We start from the raw sequence: 21,875 nt of genomic DNA on the forward strand, positions 1-21,875 counted from the left end.
CAAACAAAAAGCGGACAAGTCGGACGTAAAATCACAGAAAAATATACGATATGAAATTGTCAGAGAAGGTGCTCCAGTTGAGCCTCCTGACACACTCAATGTCGAACAGCCCCTCAGTACTAAGGTGCGGGATGTCAATGGCAGACAAACTAACGTTTAGCGACCGTGTTACTAGGACTGCTACCAAGTTCTGAATGACTGTAGTTCTAAACCGGATTTCAGCATACCAAAAGTACAACAGTTTTTTTTTACCAACTTTGTCCGTGGCCAATAGCAAGTTAGAGATGCAAGCATACTCTATAACAACGATCAATATAAATAAAATTCGAACCTCATTAAAGCTAGCTGCTCTCAAGGAATTTTTGTATGACTCTGGAACCGATATCGCTTTGCTACAGGAGGTTGTAACGACGGAATTTGTAATACCAGGATACACCGCAATTGTTAACGTATCTTGTGACACACATACAGGAACAGCGGTTCTGCTCAGGGAAGGGATTCCCGTATCTCAAGTGGAGCGGTTGGAATCTGGAAGGGCAATTAGTATTAACGTTTTAGGTATCACATTGATTAACTTATACGCGCCCTCAGGAAATAGTAATAGACAGGACAGGGCAGCATTTTATAAAGAGGAACTTATATATTTATTACGTCGAAACCCAAACAGTTTTATAATGGGCGGTGATTTTAACTGTGTGTTAAATCGTAAAGATCAACAACCACATTTTAACGGTTCTTTAGAACTTAAACGCCTAGTTACCGACCTAAAACTAAAGGACGCATGGGAACTAAAATATCCAACGAAGGTTGAATATACGTATATAACACAGACTTCGCGCAGTAGAATTGACAGAATTTATGTTTCCCAAAACTTGGAAGGATGTCTACTAAATTCAGAAATCGTACCTGTATATTTTAGTGACCACTGCAGTATGAAGGCGTGCATTAATTTAGCTCCACAGCCGATTCAGATTTTTAGGAACCAGTGGCATCTAAATGTCTCTCTCTTAAAAGAGCAAGATTTGGCAGACACGGTATCGGATGCGTGGACCTTATGTCTGCGATCGATCGAGAGGCACCCCACAGTATTAGATTGGTGGATTAAGGTTGCAAAGCCGAGACTGAGAAAAGTGTGTATCAGATACAGCAGAGAAAGAGCGTGGGAGTTAAAAAACAGTATGGAATTTTATTACAGTTTGTTGCGGGACCTCTATGAACAGGCAAACGTGTCAACCATTAGATTACAAGACATCAGACACACCAAAGCGAAATTACTCGCCATTAAAAGACAACAGATGGAAGGTTTAAAACTGAAGTCAAAGGCGAAGTCGGTGGTAGATGATGAAACAACATCCTTATATCATCTGCTTCGGCATGCAAAGAATAGGCGACGCACTGTTATTAGTGAACTTAAAACCCCCAATGGGACAACACTGACGTCTCAGAAGGAGATTCTAAATGCAGTATACCAGTACTACTATGCATTATATTCCTCCAGCCCACCTCACGAGGGGTCTCTGCAAGAGTTTCTCAGTGTTTAATCCCCACAATTGACAAGTTCTGAAAACGACGAAATCCTTTCTGAAGTCAGTAACGAAGAGGTTCGTGAGACAATAACCAATTCCCCGGTGAATAAATCTGCTGGACCCGACGGACTCCCTGTAGAATTTTACAGAAAGTTCTGGTTTTTAATTGGTGACACGTTTACATGCATTGTCAATGAGATTTTTAACGAGCAGACGATACCTGCAGATTTTAAAGACAGCAAAATTGTACTTCTACCGAGAAACAAAGGGACGAAAAGTTTAAACAATTACCGCCCTATTTCACTTTTAAACTCTGACTACAAAATAGTATGCAGGATTTTAAAAAAGAGACTTTCCCCTCTGACCAACAAATTAATTAGTCAACATCAGTCATGTGCAGCAAATAGAAGTATTTTTAATACGATTTCTGAATATAGAGACATCATCGCCTTAGCATCGGTTTCCAATATCAAATGTGCTTTACTTTTTATAGATTTTAATAAGGCTTTCGACTCGGTGAATCACCGCTTCCTATTTGAGGTACTGACAAAAATGGGACTCGTCTACAAAACAGTTAATGTTATAAAAAACGTTGCTACTGGTCTGAACGCTAAATTAGCTGTCAACTGTCAGCTGACGCGGCAAATTCAAATAAACCGCGGCATCCCACAGGGAAGTCCATTATCTATGTTTTTGTTTGTTGTGTCGTTAGAGCCCTTTTTAAGAAGTGTTCATGAAAGGTTAAAGGGCATAACTATAACTGGCAGGAAAACTGTAGTGAGAGCCTATGCTGACGATGTTGGTGTCGTCATAAGAGGGCAAGATGATGTAATTCGACTAGGGGCCATTCTTCAAAACTACTGCCGCGCATCGGGTGCGACAACAAACGAAAATAAAAGTACAATCCTGGGAATGCGGGGTCTTGAACGGATACACATCGATTGGGCGAAGTCAGTTACCACACATAAAACCCTGGGGACAATCCTGACGGCATGTCCAATGAGGATGACAGCCCTCAATTGGAAAGAGGTTTTAACAAAGATTCAAGGGGGACTTATTGAGAACTCACAACGACTTATGAACCAGGTTCAGAGGGTCAGGTTCATTAACTTATGCATTCTCTCAAAGGCATTCTATATGGCACAAGTTTTTCCCTTGCCGAAGTTGATAGCTCAGAAAATAATGTCGAGGGTTGCAAATTTCTTATGGAAGGGGGAAATCTTCAGGGTTAACCTAAGAACTGCGACTTTACATCCTAGAAATGGAGGCCTCGGACTGGTGGACATACGCAATAAAGCTTCTGCGCTTTTCATAAAAAGGTCTTTAAACATATTTCACGCCAACCCCGGCAGTATTACTACACAATTGTTTAAATGTGTCCAACCAGAAAGCCTTCAACCACCGGCAGACGTACAAAAAATTAACCCCCGACTGCGATACGTTAGGATCTTATACACAGAATTGAGCTATGTTAACGAGAAACTCAGAACTTCACTGCACATTACAGCCAGAGATATCATGAGACAAAGACAACAATATGAAGGACAAAATAAAATTGCCACGAAATATATGAGTCACAACTGGGATGCAATTTGGGAGAATATTAGTTTTAACGGGCTCAATTCAGATGTGGTAACGGCATGGTACAAAGCCGTCAATAATATTGTCAGCACCAACGAGCGGCTTTATAAAATTGGGAAAGCTGAAACCCCCTTATGTCAGAAATGTAACCTAGTTGACACTGTGATTCATAGATTTACGTGTGCTGGAAATCTCAACAATTGGCATTGGCTCAGGAAACGTCTTGCACTACTGCAACGAACGTCACCCAATTCCATTACTCCTATGGTGCTTTTCAGACCTGAAACTAAATATTACCCGAAAACCAAAAATAATGCAATACACTGGTTAATGGGACAGTTTGTCCATTACATTATCAATAAAATAGGTGGTGACGACGAAACGGAATTCAAGCTTTTTATGCAAATGGAGTACAGCAACATTCAGCAATGTGCAGACCACAGGAAAATGTATGGAAACATGTTGATCATTTTATTCGAACGAATAGGTGTTGGTTAAAGCGCACAGTCTAACACTAAATGTACTATTTTAGGGGTAATGAAGAAGTGAAGTATGAATCTACGTTCAAGATGAAGGAAATGCCTCTTCTTTTATCCATTCATGTTACGTCTGCCCCCCAATAAGTGTCTCATAAATGCTCGCTGTATATTGCAGTATAATCACATGTTTCTTACTCGAATGTCTGTTGACTGAAAACTCGAATGACGGCTTTGCAATGGGATCTCACCCCCAGATGTCGTACAATCAGTGCTCCTTACCACAATAAAGAGAGCAGGCGAAAAATATACACGACTATACCCGCTTTTCTATAACAATTAAAATGCACTGAAGGAGCAATTCGGTGGGAGTGATGGTGGGGGCATCGTGGCCAGGCCTCGAGTTCTTTGACCCCTGCCCTCTTTGTCCCCGTCATGCGCCTCCTGATATGCATCCTTATAAAAAACAATAAAAAGCGGTCCAAGGCGCCAGACTAATGGAAAAGTGGCTAGGAAAAAAAAGATAAAAAAAAAGCTAGCACGGTCGGTATATGATAAGGCTCGTAAATTCAGGGTCGTGGGTTCGAGCCCCACGCTGGGCAGAACGGAATTTTGTTCCTCTGCAGATGTAAATTACTGTTTTTCTGATTAACGTGATGTAATGGAAATAGCAACTTTAAACTTTGCCTACGTCTCCGTCAGTCGCAAGGAAACTGTATTTGAAGTTGAAGGTGATTTTTTAGACATGTGTGAAAGACATGTTCTGAAATGCAAGTGGTGTTGTTTGGAGAGCACATAGGTTACGTGTCAGATGTGTAGCCAAGCAGTAATGGGTCGCCATAGCTGCAAATGTTAGTCGGTAAAAAAAAAAAAAAAAAAAAAAAAAAAAAAAAAGCGGTCTAAGGCGCTGGTTTTAGGCACCAGTCTTTTCGGAGGCGTGGGTTCGAATCCCACCGTTGCCAATTTTTACGTCTCATTTTTTGTGCTGCTGCGGTGTTTTATCGTGGGGTAGGACACATCTCTTGTGACGCGCCTGTTGTGTAGGTAGCGTGGCCGAGAGGTCTAAGCTGCTGGTTTCAGGCACCAGTCTCTTTGGAGGAGTGGGTTCCAATCCCACAGCTGCCAAACGTGTAAACATTTCCTGTGTCGAAGACGGCTGCACTTACTGCCTGCAAAGAAAACAGCTTCTGCTTCGTGAATTGCCGTAGAACAGTGTGTGGTGCAACGACAGGATTTGTAGGCGCCTTTTGCTCTCATCATTGCTGGCGTTCGTCTCGACGAAATGCCTCCAGAGTACGCCGTTCTATAACGTGAGAGAGTGGATTTGTTACAGTTGTCGTCAGTTAACCGTGTGTGCTTGCTGCGTTCGGTAAAGATCACTGCCGTCGTTAACCTGTATGGTCTAGTGGCTCGGATAGGTGAGTCTGAACCAGGAGGCCCGCGTTCGATTCCCGGTACGGTAAATGCGCATTTTTGTTGCTTCTCTTATGCGACTTGTCTCGACTTTGCTCGACTGACGCTACGCTGACGCGTGCAGAAAGCTACGTTAAGTATGATTCACGGCAACAGCCGACGGCTAGAGAGATGCGGCTTCTGTCCGCTTGTTATCGAGCCACATACCTGTAGTGAAGAGGCTTGGAGGACTGCAAGACATTGCCACGGAGGAGAATGCAGCTAACCACTGTAGTTAGTGTCCTGACAGCGCAGGCGCGTTCATTTGTTTGTATACATGTGATGGAGAACGTGTCTGACACTGCTGTGGCGTGACACTGTGGATTGGGCTTTGCTGTGTACCGCCACTTGCAATCCCGCCAGCTGCTTCTGAGGGCGCTTCCGTGGTCGTGATCGTCTAGTGGTTCACTCGGCCAGTGCACATCGCGCGGTGACGGGCGTTAGCGCGGGCCAGTGTTTACGTCGCTAGCAGTGCTGAGGTGGAGAGCTGAGCAGCGTGTGCGAGCGCTGTTAACGTTTGTTACTGTATAACTGTTGTAAGTAAGATGTCGACAATTGACAGAGGGAACAGCGTTCAGTGTGTTTTCGATCGCGCTGCCTTGCGACCGACGGCGTTTGAAATTCATGAGTGGATCTTTGAGGATTTGAAATTGCCTGAAGATACAGTCGACACATTCCAGTTGGACTTTGTGCAGTACTCGTTATTTATCAAATTTATTTCGAGTGACACTCACGAGAAATTCGCTGAGGAGCATGTTGGTGTGAGACCATTCCGTCATAATGATGGCAGTATTAGTAATGTCCAAATCGTGCCTTCGGGCTACGGAGTAAGAACCGTCAGGGTATTTAATGTGCCACCTGAGTGCCCTAATGATCTGATTGCACGTTCTCTGTCACTGTACGGCGCTGTTTTGTCAGTTACAAATGAAAAATGGTCGAGTGCCTATCGCTACCAAGTTAATAGCGGGGTGCGCAGTGTACGTGTAGACTTGAAAAAGCATATACCTTCGTATGTTGCCATTGGCGGCTGTCGTGCACAGTAACTTACATTGGTCAACCCCCTACCTGTTCGATCTGCCATTCAACTGAACATCTGCGGATGAACTGTACACGTAGACGTCCATTTCAACTTCCACGGGAACGTCCTGCAGACGGTAGTGAAAAGCTAGTACCACTATTGAGTGAGGTGGTCGCGGGGACTGTACCACCACCCCGGCAGCCGGAACATGTCAGCGAGGAGGAGGTGTCAGTTCGGGTGGAATGCAGTGCCAAAGACATTCGCGGTAGGACGGACGTCGATTCGGCACCGTCATCCTCACCGGGGCAGTTACCGCTGGATACCAACGATGCGCCAGCCACCTCTGAAACTAAGCCGTGTGAGATACAGGAGCGGGTGCAGATCAGTTTACCTGAAGCACCCCTATCGGTAGAAACTGTAGCAGACACGAAGAAAGGCCGCCGAAGGAGAAGCAAAGGGAATAGTAGCAAAGAGGAAAAGTCGAATGATTTAGGACCCGTACACATGTCAGAAAGTGGCAGCGAGACTGAACCTCACTCTTCTTGCTCCGAGCGCTGCGAGGACACCGCGAGGCAAGAACGCATTCGTGAACAAACCAAACACCTGAAGGCACTACTGACCGCTGAAAGGGATCAGAGCACCGTAACGGCCAAGAGGAAGAGCGAGCAGAGCAGCGAGCAGCTGCAGCAGCGCTCCCGCAGGAACTCGCTGACGTCAGTCGCAGCCCCGCGTGGTGGCCAGGCGGATGCGACCACGTTGACAGACTCAGCCGGCGGTGGCGGGCAGGGCGACGCGCGCACCGCGCAGCACCCCGACAGCAATGAGCCGTGGTGGCAGCAGAACGAGGAGATGCAGCAGTAGCTGCTCTCGCGCATGACCATCGCGCTGCGACCTTCCCCTCCCTGGCCCGTTATTGGTTTTGACATTTCGTTTCGTACTCCAAACGTTACCAACGAGTTTGGTTCAAAGCCGGAGAGAAGGACGATGCGAAACTCACAGCTCATTGTCCCCTGAACCATCATGGGTGACAGCCAAACCTACAACATTACCACACTTAACGTCAATAGAATTCAAAGTGCGGTGAAACTGCGTTCGCTCAATGATTTCTTGTATGTACCAGCGTTGACATTGCCCTCCTACAGGAGGTGTCACAGCCTTAGAAGTGCCCGGTTACGTTCTTATTGAAAACATCAATCTTCAGGATGCTGTAGGCACTGCCATCCTTCTGCGCGACGGTATACCCTTTACGGATGTGCAGCGGCTGCCCAGTGGTCGTGGCATTTCTCTTCGAGTGGATGGTGTGCAGACTGTTAACGTGTACGCCCCCTCAGGTAGCACTCATAAGAGAGATCGTTCAAAATTTTATAAAACCGAGGTTCCCATTCTTCTTAGCGGTTATCGTGAACATCTCATCCTTGGTGGTGACTTCAATTGTGTGCACAACGACAGAGACCAAACTCCTAACACGAACAGATGTATCGAACTTGAACATTTAATTCATGGCATGCGTCTTCACGATACATGGGAACAACTGCACGGTGAACGGGTAGCGTACACCTTCGTAACCAGTCATTCTGCCAGTCAGCTGGATAGGATCTGTGTGTCCGATGCCCTCCAGCGACACACTGTGAACTGTGACATAGCTCCTGTCAATATCTCCGACCATTGTGCATATCAGTGTTACCTCAACCTACACCGCCAGCCAATTTACCGCGGGAAGGGCTACTGGAAATTGAATGTCAGCCTTCTGCAGGATGCCCAACTTGAAGAGGAGGTGAACTTAACGTGGCAACAGCTCCAGCGGCACCGACGTCGTTACGCTAGCGTTCTACAGTGGTGGATTCAGTGTGCTAAGCCTAAATTACGCCTGACCGTCATGAGCTACGCCCGACAAAAAAGCTTTTGGCAGAAACAGACTATTGAATTTTATTATCGCTGTTTGAGAGAACTGTACAGTCGCACTAACAATCCTTCTCGAGACATCGACGTAAAGATCAAACGATATAAAGCGAAAATCACGGCGATACAACGCCAACGAATGCATGGCATCATCGTGCGAGCCCACCCTAAGGACGTTGCCGCCGAAGAACGGGCCTCTCTGTATCACATCCTGAGAACGACGAAACGGTGTAAAGCCATGTTGATTGAAGCCGTCGTTGATTACGCTGAGAATGCCATCACGAAGCAACGTGACATCATCTCGCACGTCTACGACTATTATAGTCAACTTTACAAGAAGCAACTCGTTGATGAATACTCGTGCGAGGATTTTCTTAGGACCTTGAGCTGTCGCTTGTCACAACAGGATAATGCAAAGTTGGAATCTGTTTTCACACAGGACGAAATCCGACTGGCGGTTCACAGTGCAAAGAAAGGGAAATCACCAGGACCTGATGGTCTCAGCGCTGAGTTTTACCAGCGATACTGGAACGTCCTCGGTCCGACACTCCTCGAGATAGCGAATGAACTCTGGCGCCTGGAAGTCATACCCAAGGCATTTACGGAAGGTATCATCCTGCCCTTACCGAAAAAAGGGAACAGCAGGAAGGTCGAAAACATGCCACCCATCACACTCCTGAATGTCGACTTCAAAATCATCACCAGATCGATTAAGCTAAGGATGCAAACCGTTGTGTACAAGGTTTTAGGCAGTTACCAGTACAGTGCAGTGCAAGGTCGAAGTGCAATCTCAGTTGCCTGCGATTTGAGGGACATCATCTGTTCATATGCTGAAACTAAAGGACAGGGCGCTCTGATCTTTCTAGATTTTGAGAAGGCTTATGACCGTGTACGTCATAATTTCCTCTTTCAAAGCATGAAGAAACTAGGATTTGGACCTCATCTCATAGAATTAATTCGCAAACTTACTACAAACGCCTCTTCACGGATTCTCATTAATGGCCATTTTACAAAAGAAGTTTCCATCGAGCAGTCCATCCGCCAAGGATGTCCTCTCTCAATGATTTTGTACGCCATTGCAGTAGAGCCGCTCCTGAACAACTTAGTGCATAGCGGGATCGGGCTTAGCGTCGAGTCTGTCACTATCCCATGCATTGCGTACGCTGATGATATATGCGTAACTGTGTCATCATCGCAACAACTTCTGTCAGCAGCAACTCTTCTACAAACATTCACGTTTATTTCAGGAGCAATACTCAATAGAACTAAAACCACAGTTTTGCAGATCGGTGGCGGTATCGGAGACATATCCCATGTTACCTGGTGCAAGGTAAAGGATTCTCACACAACCCTCGGTGTTACTTTTGAAGCCAAACTAGACAAATTCCTGACGAAGAACTGGTCGCACATGCTTCATAAATTACGTGCTGCTTTGATGCTTCACTCCGACCGTGACTTGAACATGCTACAGAAAGTTAAGACCATCGAGATCGCCATTACGAGCAAGATGAATTATTTGGCGTAAATTCTTCCAATCTCCGACCACCTAGCCAAGAGTATACAACAAGCGTTATGTTGGTTTATTTTTAGGGGGCATATTTTCAAAGTTCAATTCGATACCTTAACCTTACCTTCGTCCAAAGGTGGCCTTAACCTCATTAAAGTACACAAAAAATGTGTCACCCTGCTCCTAAATCGCATCAGGAAGGAGTTTCGTTCCCGGAGGACCAGTCTCATCAGAAACCTCATTCAGCGGTGGTAACCTCATAGCTTGGACCCACCCGTTAATATCGCCGGCATTCTTACCGACATGTGCGACTATACTACATGGAAATGAGCCACATTCGACACAACATCGTCGATACCGGAAGCCTGACGAACAGGAAGCTTTATGACCTTCTCATGACAACAAACCACAGGAATCGTCTCGAAGAAAAATATCCACATACACATTGGAGTATAATATGGCGGAATGTGCACAACGACATGTTACCATCACGCGTCATAGCAGACTGGTATCTCACAGTCAACGATAAAGTAGCAACAAATGAAAAGCTACATAAAATAGGCCTTCAACCAACGCCCAACTGTGACGCATGCGGAAGAGTCGATACGCTCCTTCATATGTTCACTTGCGGACATGCAGAAGAAATTACAACATTTCTTCGTCAACGATTGTCAGTGATAGACCGTACGACGCCCAGTGGTGTAGAACTTTTAGAGATCACTCAGCCACAAAAACTGAGGTATCCACGAGCAAAAAACAACGCTACAACGTGGATCATGGGCCACACAGCATCGTTTATTATGCAGAATAGGCATGCTACTTTTCTACACTATTATTCTTACATAGGAATTGAACACTTTAAAATAAGCCAACATTGTGACTATAGGAGCATATTTGGAAATATGCTGAAAATCATAATTAACGGTTAAATGCTTCAAATACAATATTTGGATAGTAGAGGTTGCCAGTTGCCTGTATGTATGAATCCTATTTGCTTCCTGGGACTTTATTTCTTGCCGGAATTTTACGATACTATTCAGATGCTCACCAATGCAGAAGGCATTTTTTTTTTTCCTTCCCATTTTCCTCTCAACATTTTCCTCTCTCGCAGAGCAGCGGAGCAACTTTCCTTTCGACAATGATGTGATAGTCTTTTGTGCACCTCAAGAAGACATTTCCTTTCTTTTCTTATATTGCGCAACGGCAGCCTAGAACTCATAAATACTATGTTCATTCTATTTTCATTACGAATCGAAGCACATGTTTATTTTTCCCTTCATAAAAAAAATAAAAATAAAAAATAAAAATAAAAATAAAAAATTGGTAGAGCACTTGCGCGCGAAAAAAAAGGCTAACGTTTTAAAAAAAATTAAAAAATTAAAAAAAAGTTGGTGGAGGACTTGCCCGCGAAAGGCAAAGGTCCCGAGTTCGAGTCTCGGTCGGGCACACAGTTTTAATGTGCCAGGAAGTTTCAGCCATGCATAGTTTACAATTTTATTTGGGGGTAGGAATAACTGTTGATTATTTAATGCCATTTTTACGAGTTTCATTTTTGGAAAAATCTCGTTTGATGTCAAAGACTTCTTACGTTTGTCTCCTTAAGAACTGTAAATTTTTTGGGTATTAATGTTGTGAAGCAAAGAAAGAGATAATTTTTCAATACAGAACTTTTTTATGAGAAAATCTTCTATGTTACAATTTATCACGAGTAAAAAAAAAAAAAAGTAGTTAGGACATTGCGTTGTGGCCGCAATAACCCAGGTTCGAATCGTGGTCACGGCAGTTTTGAAAGTTTTGACTTGCTGCCGCTGCTATAGCGATAGTGCACGAGTACTCGGCATTACAGTGCTCTCTTGATTTTTCACTCGTGTTGCGCAGGCCACAGTTTATACTATCACTTCATCACCAACTCGTAATGTCGCCTCCCAGAGCGCGGACGCCGCTGCTCTCTGCAGTCGAAACGGGCATTTGTTTGAAATGCGATGGTTGAGCACCCAGTGCCAGCAGAACAGGAAGCTGTGACGTACACTGTTTCTTCAAATGCTAGGAACACCGGCGCCCAATGCAGCCAGCGCACGTAGCGTGGCCGAGCGCTCTAAGGCGCTGGTTAAAGTCACCAGTCTGTTCGTAGGCGTGGGTTCGAATCCCAGCGCTGCTCCTCCTCAACAACGACAGCTACAGACAAGTGGCGTCGCTCCCATACGGCGGGAATGGCATTTTCTTATTGTGGATGGCCTAAAGAGACGCTTCCAGTGGGAGAGCAGTGGAAAGACATGGCACAGCGATTGTCAAGACACTTAACGTTTCGGCGTGATCATTGTACTACAAAGGAAACGTATGTCCGCTCTTGGTCAAACGGTAACGTGGCCGAGCGTTCTAAGGCGCTGGTTTTAGGTATAATTCTCTTCCGAGGCTTGGGTTCGAATCTCACCGTTGCCAATTTTTACGTCTCATTTTTTGTGCCGCTGCGGTGTGTTATCGTGGGGTAGGACACAGCTCTTGTGACAAAAACGCAAAATAACACGAGAAAAAACACAAACAGAGTCACAAGAAACGATGTAAACACCGCTTGCGGCGCTACGACGGCACGTCCGAACGCTGTTGCGTCTCAAGCGGAACTAAAATATCGCATGCCGAAACCCGGGGTCGAACGAGGGACCTTTAGAATTCAGTCTAACGCTCTCCCCACTGATCTATTTCGGCTGGCAAACCACTCGGCCACGACTGCACTGCATGCCTCTCTGTTCGGAAAACTCTTTTCTGGTCAAATTGCGGCATCTGCTTGTTGCCCCTGCGGGAGTTGTGTCCCTCCTGTTGCAAGCACTAGACAATCAGAACAGCTACAGGGCGGAGTAATTCACATCCTCAGCGGTAATTGCATTTTCACAAAGGCAGAGCAATTCCATAGGCGTCAGCTTCAAAAATATCGGATGGCGAAACCAGCGATCGAAACAGGGAGCTTTAGATCTTCAGTCTAACACTCTCCCAAGTTTTTTTTTGTTTTTTTCTACATTTTTATTCATTTATTTATTTATTTTTATTTACTGTTTTTTTATACAAAGTTGTAAGGTTGTTGCATTAATTTGAGGTGTAAAAGCGGTGCTGATAGACAATAAAAGAGGGTTAAAAGCTGTGAGCTATCTGAGGAAGTTAACGTTGCATTACTGAGCAACTGCTTCACCAGGTATCCAGTCTATCTTACCAAATTTCCAACCAGACTAACATTAATTATAATCTTTTAATAGTCATACGTAAACCGGTGATACATATAGAAAAAAGAGAATTTAAATAAAAATAAATAAATCAGTTTATATTTGGAAATTTATTTTAACATTGATCGTTGAAATTTCAGCACATTAAACTTGAGTCATAACTAAGCTGGTGCCTTATTTAGGATTGTGAAAATGTGAGTTTGTAATCTTACGGAACACATTAAATAGGGAGCCAAGATTGGGAGACTGCATACAACACTACATTCATAAAATAACACACGAAGAACATTGAAACATATGTAAGAGGAAATTAACCACAACCAACCAATTTTCACCCAAAGAAGTAACGTTGGTAGCGCAATCCTGTCCGTCATGTAATTACGACACACTGGTATACTAAATTCATACTAACTCTCTGTGAAATCTTCCCGAAAAGAAAAGCTGAGAGCTACTTTGATGATTACACCACATGCTTCACGTGGTTAACTTGATTCACACAAAGAGTGTAACTCCACAATTTGATAATTAAAATAAATTAGATCGAAAAGCAATTTACAAAAGAAATACCTCGAACTGGTTACTATCGTCTTACTATTAACCTGATGGGTCAAACAATTGTATGAGCACGTGGTACTGGTCTCACGAACTACACCCCACGTGGGTTGAACATAAAGAAAAGTTGCTATATTGAAAAATATTGTTAAGGCGAGACGTTATAATTTCACGCACATTCGCATTTAAGATTGATGATCTTAGTTAGAGTTATTGATCAACACGTGGTTCCACTTTACTCACAAAGTAGTGACAAAGCAACTACTGGAAAATATTCTGAAGTTCACACTGGAAATACCCTCCATTGCAATTTAAGATAACATTAGATATGTTAGAGCTAAACCTGAAATAAAGTTGATTAAATTTTCAGTTAGGCTGAACTTAAGAAATCCATTGTCCTGCGGACTTAGCAGACACGCGCTTAGCCGGAGATCTTACCACTTCAGACGCTCGCCGCGGACAGACTGACCTGCGCTCCTACCGTGCGTGCTTCCCGATACAAAACGGAAGTGACCAGAGGGGCAGTTTCCTATACCAACATGACAAGGGACGGACAGAACCATACTAAGGATAGAAACCTCTTTGCTTTTAGAAAGCATAGCTACCTGTTCCGACGTTGGTCCTATTGTTCTCTATAAGACAGGCTTGTCTGCTACCCTCAAGCATGCAACTAGAAATACATTTGCTCATTCATCCTCTCACACAGAAGGGAAGGGGGATGACAGTATCTCTCATATACAGTACATAAAAGAAAGCGGATGTAGGTTCCGTATGAGACTGCGTGACATGAATTGCATATAAACTGCGTGTTAAAGTGTAGTAGTGTGACAGATCGTTCTTGTTTATGTGTAAAAGTAACACGTTCCACTACTCAGTCTCCTCGCAGATAGTCAGAAACGCCACAGTAAATTTAGAAGAGGAATTTATGCCGTAAATGGCAACAGATTTAAGAAATTAACATGAAAGGAATCCAACAGAGACCTTTCAAAGTTACTGTGGTTTTAGTTTATACCACAACAGAAATAAATGTATCTAGCACCGCATCGTGCTCTGAGAAAAAAAAAAAAGTCTCGGGACGTTCCTACACCGAGGTAATGTATATGGGGAAAACTAAAAAAGGAGTGCTTCATACAGGATGTAGAAGGGTGTGTCGCTACTCTCCTTACGTTTCATCATCCAGGTACGTCTTCACGTATATCATGTTATTCCACCGAGAATCGAACTTAGTCTTGTCAGTTCACTCAGTGGGTGTCTTCTCCTACCTGTTGATGATCCAGCTGCGTGGAGGGTCGCGTAGGGCACTCCCTAAGTAATTAGAAAAATACTGTCTGTATTTTGGGTTCCGTACGATCTTGCAATGACGTTCTTGTAGGTAGTTCCAAAAGTCGAATACATCTTTAGGTCCATCGTGAAATAAGTAGTGTACGGCATGCGCACGGATCCACGTAACAGCGTTGATCCGGAAATAGTAGAAACCGAGGTGTAATGTGTTCCGGAGTCACTCGTAGAAAATACGACAAAATTTGTCGCACCAAGCGCCATACGTCTTCTGCCGCGCCACATGTGAGACGGTGTTCGTCCGTGTCTGGTATCCCGCAGTCTACGCAGAGAGGCGATTCCACCATGTTTATCTTGTGGAGGCGTCATCGGGTGATCTGTTTACCATTGAGTGCGATATACCATGTGGATCGGACGGCTGTGTCCAGTATAGCCGCGTGAATCGTCTTCCACACCACCTTCCAATTAATCTGAGGGCTTTTGGTCTCCACGATGTTTGGTGGGCGCCTCTGCTGTAGGACATGATATATATCCCACGCCGACGCCTGTTTCGTCGGTGGTACTGCGATACGGAGATAGCTGTGTTCAATGTAAAAGTTCCCGAAGTAATAGAAGGGTGGGGGAATGTCATGCGTCGTCAGTAGGGGCATAAGGGAGGGCGGAGCTAAGGACTCCAACAGCAAACCTGTCAAACTTTCCGGGTGGTGGCGTCACAGCTTGATGTGTGAGCTGACATACAGAGCCACAGCTCTGTCGTGGACGTGGACTAGACCAAGACCTCCCCTTTCTGGGGGAAGGGTCAGTGACTCATAAGAGCAGTATTGGGAGAACACGCGCTATGTGTGGAAGGCGCGATGCGAGGTAAACATTGAAGAAGTGTGTCCTTTGGAGAATGTCCAGGGTCCGCAGACGAAGGTTGAAGATCTGGACCAGAATTTGTTGTAATAAGCGGCGGTAGTTAAGAGCCGCAGTGCGCCGTATGTCGTTGTGAAACTCTATTCCGAGACATTTGATAGTGCCACGAAGCTGTAGGGGTTCGACACACGCTGGGGTCAACCCGTCTCCTATGGCCATGGCGACGGATTTGGCGACGTTGAGACAGCTGCCGGAAGCCACGCCGTACGTGGTAAATCCATTCTAGTGCTCTGCTGACATCGTCGCGATTGCGGAACACGAGGACCAGGTCGTCTGCATATGCTGTACAGCGAAATGGGACGTCACGTAGGGTAAGACCGGTGAGGCGTTGACGGAGGCCACAGAGGAGCGGTTCCAGTGCCAGAGAATATAGTAACGTCGACAAGGGGCAGCCTTGACGCACGGAGCGGTAAATCGCCAGGGACTGCGAGAGACGCCCGTTAACGAGTACTTTGGAAGTCGCCCCTCGGAGGAGGCGCATCACGACGTCTGTGAATTGCTGTGGGTACTGCATATGCTGGAGAACGGACGTTAGGTACGCGTGATCAACTCGATCAAAAGCTTGGCTAAAATCTAGTGATGCCAGCGCTCCGGGGATGCGGCGTGCCCTGGCTAGGGCTATTAAGTCACGGTATCGACACAGAGCTGTGTGGATGTTCTTGATACCCCCTAGGGAAGTCTGATCTGGCGAGATGACGTAAGGTAGGGTCGGTCGTAGACGGTTTGCTAACAGTCTGGTGAATATCTTCATGTCGCAGTTGACGAGTGTTAGCGGGCGGTAATCTTGTATTCGAGCCCCACCTTTAGGTTTGTGAACCGGTATAATTATTCCTTCTACGAAGGTCGCAGGGAGCGGCACCGCGGGGGACATAAGTTCCCGACAGATGTCTGTTAACTTGGGAGCCAGTAAATAATGGAAAGTTCTATAAAACTCCACAGGGAGCCCGTCCGGGCCAGGAGATTTATTCGCAGCTCCTTTACCGATGGCGTCGATAACTTCGTCTTCCGTAATGTCGTTCAATAATTCAGTTTGTAAATCCTGTGGGACAACGCCGTAAACCAGTTGTGAGACTGCTGTCACCGTCGTTGGGTCGGAACATTGAGCAGAATAAAGTCGTGCGTAATGGTCGAAGAAGGCTGCAGCAATATCGCGTTGTGTGGTGTGACGACGGCCGTCCTCAGTGGTGACGGCATGTATTAGCGCCCGTCTTCGCAGTGTGCGTTCTCGGATGACGTGGTACATGGTGGGTCGTTCCGTTGCGAGTCTGTCTTGTGTTCGCGCTCGGACGATCGTCCCTTCGAGGTGGCGGCGCATATGGGCTACAATCTGTGCTTTCGCACGCTGAACTGTCAACTGTCGTTCCGTTGTGGGTGGCAAGGATGCGCATTCGCGAAGGACGGTGAAATAAAAATCAAGGGTCTGCCGCCTCCAAGCAGCAGTCTCACGACCATACGTAATAAAGGTTCGCCGTAGGGCCGGCTTGGCGCAGGTTAACCACCAACTAATCGACGTAGGATACGTTGGGAGGCGGCGGACGCACAAACGCCACGTGTCTTCGATGGCGCGTCGACAATCCGGAGAAGCGAGATGAGCAAGGTTTAATTTCCAGGGATGTCGGCTACGCCACACCCGTCGGCGACGAAGGTGACGGAACATATATAGGCTTCGTGATCAGAAAAGGCTACTGGCCACACCTCCGCGTCACTCACCGTTGCCGCGAGAGAACGGGAGACGTAAATCCTATCGATGCGACTAAACGAGTGACTCGTGAAATGGGTGTATCCAGGTCCATTTCCTCGAACATGTTCCCATGTATCTACCAACTGGAGATCGTCGATGAGTGACCCAAGTTCGGGGCACGGTGAATGGCGTGGCAGCTGATCTTTAGGTGCTTGGGTGCAATTGAAATCGCCCCCTAATATCAAGTCATCGTGCCTGCCCTGAAAAAGGGGTGCTATTCCTTCTGCGAAGAAGAGCGATCGGTCACGACGGCGATTCGTTCCAGAAGGGTCGTACACATTGATAAAGCGGACGCCTTGCACAGTTACAGCCATTCCTCTAGCGTCGGGGAGATATCGGACTTCGTCCGCCTCGAGGCCCTCTCTGAGGAGAATTGCGACTCCACTGTTAGTTGGCGAGGCGTGGGACACATGAGCCGTATAACCATACATCCCCGGGAAATCGGCGACGAAGACTTCTTGGAGAAAGACAATGTCAACGTCTGTTGCATTGAGCATGTCTTGGAGCAGCGACAACTTCGTACGTGTCCGAATGGTATTAATGTTGATGGTCGTTAAGCGATAAGTCTGTAGATCGTCTCCTGCGGTGGGGGCCGCCGTCAGTGTCGCCGTAAAAGGTGGGGCCTGTGATCTGCTGGCCGCGTCCGCGCCGTCATCTGTTGCTACTCGGGAGGGGCCGAGTTGTGGGAGGAGAGGCCCCTCTCCTCATCCACCACAGCGGCCGTAGAATCGTCTTCAATGTCATCCGCCCAAAGTTAACGGTGGCTGCGGTAGAACGCTTGTGGGCTGAGTGACTAAGGGTGAATCCGCAGTTGTTTCCGGTTGTGTACCAACGGGGGGTAATGTGCTGGTCATCCGTTTCCCCGAGAGAGCGGAATCGGGTTTGTCAAAATCAGACAAAGTGACCGGTGAGGGCGATCTCGTATCATCCATTTTCCACGTCGTTTCGTCGGCCGTCCGGTCGTCAACTGGAGAAGACGTCCGCTGGAGGCAATCGTCTGAGGGTGTGCGACGTCGCTTTTTATGTTTTCTCGGTGACCTTTGTTTGCGGACGTGGGTTTCTGTGTCCGAAAGAGCTTGTGGCTCCCGTATAGCATCCCCCTCAGGTAGAAAGGCAGAGGTTGGTACAACCCTAGCGTCGAGTTCCATTTTCTCGTCCGAATCTTCATGTGGAGTCGATGGGTGGCGTTCTGCAACCTCTGCAGACACCGTAATGGTGTTGGTTAATCCAGGACCGGCGACAGGCGCGCATTCTAACGCTTCCTGTCTTCTTGGGGGGTTGTCGTCTGTCATGACAGTCGATCGTGTCACCTCTGCGTAATTGAGGGGGAGGGCCGTGAGCGTAGGAGGAGGTGTCGTGTCATGCAATGGAAGTTGTGTAACCCGACGTTGAATACACGCCGAGCGCACATGACCGTCCTGGCCGCAACCAGAACAAGTACGAGGTTGTCCGTCGTACATTAATTACTATTGCTCGACAACCACCTATGACTAAGTAGGACGGCACATGTTTCTTTAATTCAATTTTCACTTGACGGACGCCGTTGAGGACCTGGTACGTCTCGAAGGTGTTCCATTTTTCAGCCACGTGACTAATTACCGACCCATAAGGGCGGAAAGCTGAGGTAACGACGTCCGGTAGTACTTCGAAAGGGAGTTCGAAGACTCTTAGTGTGCGTAATCCTAGTCCAGCATGGTCAACAGTAACCTCTCCGATGTGACCATCGGAGTGTTTGAACTTGAGAGTATTCGCGCATCTGTTCACAACTGCGTGACATAACTCGTCATCGACCATCTTGACGTAAACGACGCCACTTGTGATGGATAAGTGGATACCGATGATGTGCTCTGTTGGTATTTGAACTTCGTCACGGATGAATCGTTCGACTTCAAAGGCTCGTGGTCGTGCGTAGTCGGGCTGGAAGGTGATCTTGATGGTAGCTTTTCTGTACGAATGAGCCATGGCGACTCAGTGTTAACGGACGCGAGTATTAGCTGCGGCGAGGAAGTAAACAAACTACGCGCGCTCGCGACTCTGCGGACGGGATGTAAACAAGACGTCCTCGCCGCTCACCGGTCGAAAGCAGACTGACCTAAGTCAGCTATTTCGCCTGGCGTGCAGTATCGCTATTTCTCATGTCTTGCTGCACCAATGCCTCGTTGCCAATTTCACTGCCATCTTCGTCTCGTAAGACAGACCGCTGAAAGGCGAGCAGCCGAAGCACCACACACACTTGTTCTGCCTCCATCACCATAACAAGCAAGCTAGTCGACTCGATTCATGTAATATTGACTTCGCTGACTTGACGCTGACGCTAGATAAAACGGTGCTATATCGATGCCAGCTGACTCTTTTACAGAGAACGAGAACCAGCGAGGTGTGCGCCTCTCCACCGTAAGAGAGGCAGTATCTTTCAGATACTCACGGTAAAACATTCGGCTTGCATTCGCTAATAAACTTAATAAACTGCTACACGTCATCGTCTGCAAGCTAAAACGGACACATCTGCACTGCCCAAGGAGGCGACACTTGCAGTGACACCTGGTGGACGGCTGGGAGATGAGCTGTGGCTTCTGGGTGCGATTGTAGCGCTGCACTCTGGAGCCAAAGAACACTGCACATTGCAGGCGACACACGTGTTTAGCAGTGACGCAAGCGCTACGATGCAGCTGGACGTCCATCCTTTGAGAACGAGAAAACTTTCGCAGTCGGTAGGACTCGAACCTACGCTCCCAGAGGGAATCTGATTTCAAGTCAGACGCCTTAACCACTCGGCCACGACTGCACTGCATGCCTTATCCTTTTTTTTTGCCTCCTGTGAGGATTGAACTCACGACCCCTGGTTTACCACACCAGGCTGTGCCACTTTTTTTTTATATTATCATCCATATGAAGGAGATAGTAACTGAAAATTATCGCAGCTCCATTGCCTTGTGGTAACAGAAATACGGCAAAGAAGTGAAAGGAAAAGGGAAAATCAATTTCTTCTAAAATTAAATGAACTGTGTTCTTATCTCTTCGAAAGTGAAAGAGAACGAAAATATTCCTCGCAACAGAAAAACTGATTTTTCTTCTGCTTACGAGATGAAGCTTGAAACTCTTGCCAATCGATTACTTCAGTATGGTTGTAACTTGGGAGTCGGTCTACATGACATATTATTCGCCTTATAGATGGTCCGCCTTTCTGGAGTGAGTATCTGCTGAACGTTCTGTAACATGAAATTCAATCAATTGACCTGTTAGTCTCTTTATTTTACGTCACAGTTTTGAGCAGGTAGTTGGCGAAGTTGTCCTTGTAGTTTTGTGTTTTCATTAGCATATGGTGCTGAGTTGTGAGATAGACCCAGAAGTCTTCTTTGCTCTTTTCTGCTTTTGTAAATAAGTAGTGTACTGTAGCGGCTTTTAACCAGTTTAGTGCGTTCCTTCTCGTCCGTGGGTATGGAGTATCATCCGGCGTTAGAAAAGCAGCAGGCGTTATATATCTGAGAGATGTTCTGCTGATGAGCGCTAACTTGTTCGTGATATATGCCCATATATCTTTTACTTCGTCGCACACAAACCTGTGTTCATCAGTATCTATTAAATTACGCGTGATGCACAAAGGTGATTCTGCGAGGTGTATGTTATGTAGTTTGGAGTTAGTGGCCAATTTTCTGTTAACTGCGAAATACCAAGTGGCTTTCATTGTTGACGGCAAGTGTGGACAATGGATGTTCTCCCAGATTACCTTCCAGTCGTAAAAGTTGTATTTGTCTTCGATGTTATTTGGCTTCTTATCTTTCATGAGTTCCTGGTACACGCGTTTCACTGTCGTCATTGCTTGTACGGGGATCCTTGTCTGTGCATAACTGTACTCCAACAAAAAAAAAAACATTTTAAATGGTAAAGTCCGCTTGGAATATGTTGCACCGTGATGGGTGGACTGAGGTCGGCCGGAGCTATCTCAGTAAGCAGGTGAGCAGCGAGACTATCAGCCAAAATTGCCTTCATCGGCTCGGCTTCTCCGCCATAAAAAAGTCACCGTTTAAATTAAATGATATTCGTGTAACAGTTTAATGCTCTTCAGTATGCATTTGGATAGTTGGTTAAACCACTATATTGGGTGTGGGGATTAAACAAATGAAATCTTCTGCGAGAATGTGAGTAACTCATCACAACGTCCAAGGAAGACTGCATATGTGAAAATAAACTGGAGGGTGCTGGAGTCTTCCGCAGCAAGAAGGAACAAATCTTCTCCTCCTCTTTTATGGGAGATTCAAACATGAAAGAATCACGTCTTCTGTGCAAATAGACGAATCTTCCTAAATAAGTAAGAAAAGAATAATTGTAATGTGAGTGTTTCCATTGGTGGAAAGTTTTTGATATGTATAAAGCTTGCGCCTTCTTTCCAATATCGACACGATTTAAGCCACCATTTTTTGTGGCCAGCGTTAAGGTGTCAAACTGAACTTTAAAAATGTGACGATGGCTGACAAACTGTCCTAATGCTGACATAATTCGTTTTGCAGTGAGTGCAGACATTGGCAAAATTTGAGCGATATAATTGAGTTTTGAGGTGAGATATACATTTGCGACCGTGACTTTCTGAATTTCATTTAGTTTTCGTACACTGTGTTCCCGTATGGCGGCACGAATAGTCTGTAGAAGCTTTCTATAGTTGGTTGCAATTGTGTGCCGAATATTACGCTGAAAATCAATTCCAAGACACTTGAATATCT

General features: G+C 46.0%; 1 non-coding gene across 1 annotated transcript; it reads right to left on the reverse strand.

Moving 5' to 3' along the window:
* Positions 1-19,860: 19,860 nt before the first annotated feature.
* Positions 19,861-19,942, reverse strand: Trnas-uga (transfer RNA serine (anticodon UGA)). The gene has a single exon. It is a non-coding gene; the product is annotated as a tRNA-Ser (tRNA).
* Positions 19,943-21,875: the final 1,933 nt, after the last annotated feature.

Source organism: Schistocerca gregaria, chromosome 1 (assembly GCF_023897955.1).
Source record: "Schistocerca gregaria isolate iqSchGreg1 chromosome 1, iqSchGreg1.2, whole genome shotgun sequence".
Classification (NCBI taxonomy): domain Eukaryota; kingdom Metazoa; phylum Arthropoda; class Insecta; order Orthoptera; family Acrididae; genus Schistocerca; species Schistocerca gregaria.